The following is a 2,860-nucleotide window of genomic DNA, read 5'->3' as shown; positions in this document are numbered from 1 at the left end:
TCAGGGGAGGGGACAGGTTGGGGGAGCTCGAACGGGCGGAGTGGGGAAGGGGAGGGGAAGCTCGCGGCCGTGGGGAAGGAAGCCCGCGGGGGCGGCGCTGGTGGCATGCACGCCGGCCAGAAAGAGAGAAGGTGGACGCGGCGAGTAGTTGTGCGTGGCCGGGGAAGAAGGTGCAGGGAGGTGGGGGTTTGGATCGGGGCAGGAGGTAGGTTTCGTGCCGGAGGTGGGGTGGGAGGCACGTGGGGAGTGCGTTTGGGGTGTTAGCAGAATAAGCGATTTGGTGTGCAGAATAAGACTCTTATGGGTGTTATCATAATAGACCCACCCTATATATAGGATGGGTCTATTATGATAACACCCTTAAGACCCTTATTCTGCTAACACCCGCGTTATTCTGCTAACACCCCACGTACCGATGTAGCTACAAACAAACCACCTTATCTTGTTCGAGCACCAACTCCCCTCCCTTCCGGTGCCCCTCCACTCCCCGCGACCACCACCTCCTGCCCCGCCGTCGCACAACCTCCACCTCCAACCCCGCCTCCTCCTACCCCCGGCCGGTGCCGCCCCGCCTCCACCTCCCGGCCGGCGCAGCCCCGCCTCCTCCTCCTCCCGCCCGGCGTCTCCCCACCTCCTCATCCTTCAAGAGAGAGTTGTACATATTTGCATCCTATAAGGAAACTAACACTTCTACTATACTAGTGAACAAAAGTTCAGTCCGGCACAAAAGGGTAGCGGTTGTGGGCAAAAGCATTGTCGTTTGGGCGCGTGCAATTTTGTTTGTGTTTGAATACATTAACTCGGTTGCCATGTACGGTGAACACATACATGATTTGTGTTTAAAATATTGTTGTCCATAAAAAGCATGGTCTTGTGGTTCATTCTTTTCGATCATGCGGTGCACTTTGGTCTAAAAAAAGGTCCACTAGGAAGAACTATTCTACTACATTTATACCAAAGTGCATTTAAAAAAAATGCAAATGCAGTGCACTTTGGTCTTACCAAAAAATTCCAGCACGAAGGATTTTTCAATACACTCCATTTAAAACAAAATGCATTTAAAAAATGCAAATGCAGTGCACTTTTTGGTTTAAAAAAAAGTCTGCTACGAAGGACTCTTCAGTACACTTCATTTAGCACTAAAGTCCACTATGAAGGATTTTTCGGTACACCCCATTTAAAACAAAATGTATTTAAAAAACATGCAAATGCGGTGCACTTTGGACTAAAAGAAGTCCACTACGAAGGACTATTCAGTACATCCCATTTAGAACAAAACACATTTTAAAAAATATGCAAATGTGGTGCACTTTGGTCTTAAAAAATGTCCACTATGAAGGACTTTTTTGTCCACTCCATTTAAAATAAAATGCATAAAAACAATTAAGTTCGCTTGCCCGTCTATGGCATTGCGGTTTTCCATATGAAGCGTCTATTGTAGTGCGGTTCTCCATATGAAGCAGTGCGGACGGCCGTCTGATGATGTTCATCTCGTAAGTGCAAATAAAAAAGCGTTACCGAAACAAGAACAAAAAGTAACGCGGTTCACTTCTCCATAATTTTGCGGTTAACTTACGCACGATGTGAAGCGCACTTCACTTCCTCGCATCAGAAAAATTATGTCTGACAAAAGAAACGGTGCAGTGCACTTGCCCTTCTCATGTACTGTGGTTTTTAGTCTGAAGCAGTGCGGTTTGCTACCTCGTTTGGGAAAAATTTATGTCCCACAAAAAAGAAATCATAAAGTGCACTTGTCTGTCCGATGAAGTGCGAGTTTTCAGTCTAAAAGCAGTGCGGTTTTCTTCCTTGTCTTCAAAAGTTTGCGTCCCACAAAAAAGAAATCATGCAGTCCGCTAGCCCGTCTGATGCAGTGCGGTTTTCAGTCTAAAAGCAGTGTGGTTTTCTTCCTCGTCTTCAAAAATTTACGTCCCACAAAAAAGAAATCATGCAGTTGTCTTACCCGTCCGATGCAGTGCGATTTTTCGTCCGATGCAGTGCGGTTTTCAGTCGGAGAAGTACCCACGTCGATTTTGGTGTCGCGAAAAACAGAGTGCCCGCATTTCGGTAATTTGAAAACTGCTCTTAAACCGTAATGAATTAGAGAGAGTGTTCTACATGAAAAAGTTGCGTCTCGTCGATATCTTTCCAACGGCGTATGATTTGAATTATCCTGACCAGCGGTTCGTAAAAATTTCACGAAAAAACAGCCGCTGCCTCTCGAAGTCAGCCGCACGATTTTCAAAATTAACTAAAAATTGTAAGGAATCTCAAAACCATTTCAACATATGAAAGTTGCGCCTGGTCCGTAGCTTTCCAACGGCGTATCATATGTCTCATTTCGACAAACGGTTAGAAAACTGGAGCTAAAATAGTACCAAAAATCTCAAATTTTTTTGAAAAACAGAGTTCCGTGATTTAGTAAATTTGAAACTGCTCTTAAACCGTAATGAATTAGAGAAAGATTTATATATGAAAAAGATGTGCCTCGACGATATCTATCCAACGGCGTATCATTTGCTTCGTTCCGACAAGCGGTTTAGAAAAAAACGCGAAAAAACGCTCGCTGTCACTCGTCATCCGCCGCACTATTTTCAAAACTGCTCTTAAACCGTGTGGAATCTCGAAAAGTGTTCAACATGTCGAAGTTGCGCCTAATCCATAGCTTTTCAATGATATATTACACGCCTTATTCCAATAAACGGTTAAAAAATTAGAGCGAAAACAGTACCAAAAAACTAACGCGTGCAGTTTTTTCCGACGAGAAGTTCACTAGTCTCTATTGCAGTGCTCGTCGTCAAAATGATGTAGTGCACTTCTGTTGAGCGTGCAGTGTCGAAGTGATGTGCAGAATAGTTATTCT

Source organism: Triticum dicoccoides, chromosome 2B, assembly GCF_002162155.2.
Source record: "Triticum dicoccoides isolate Atlit2015 ecotype Zavitan chromosome 2B, WEW_v2.0, whole genome shotgun sequence".
In the NCBI taxonomy this organism is placed as follows: Eukaryota; Viridiplantae; Streptophyta; class Magnoliopsida; order Poales; family Poaceae; genus Triticum; species Triticum dicoccoides.
Note: the sequence above shows the minus strand (reverse complement) of the source record.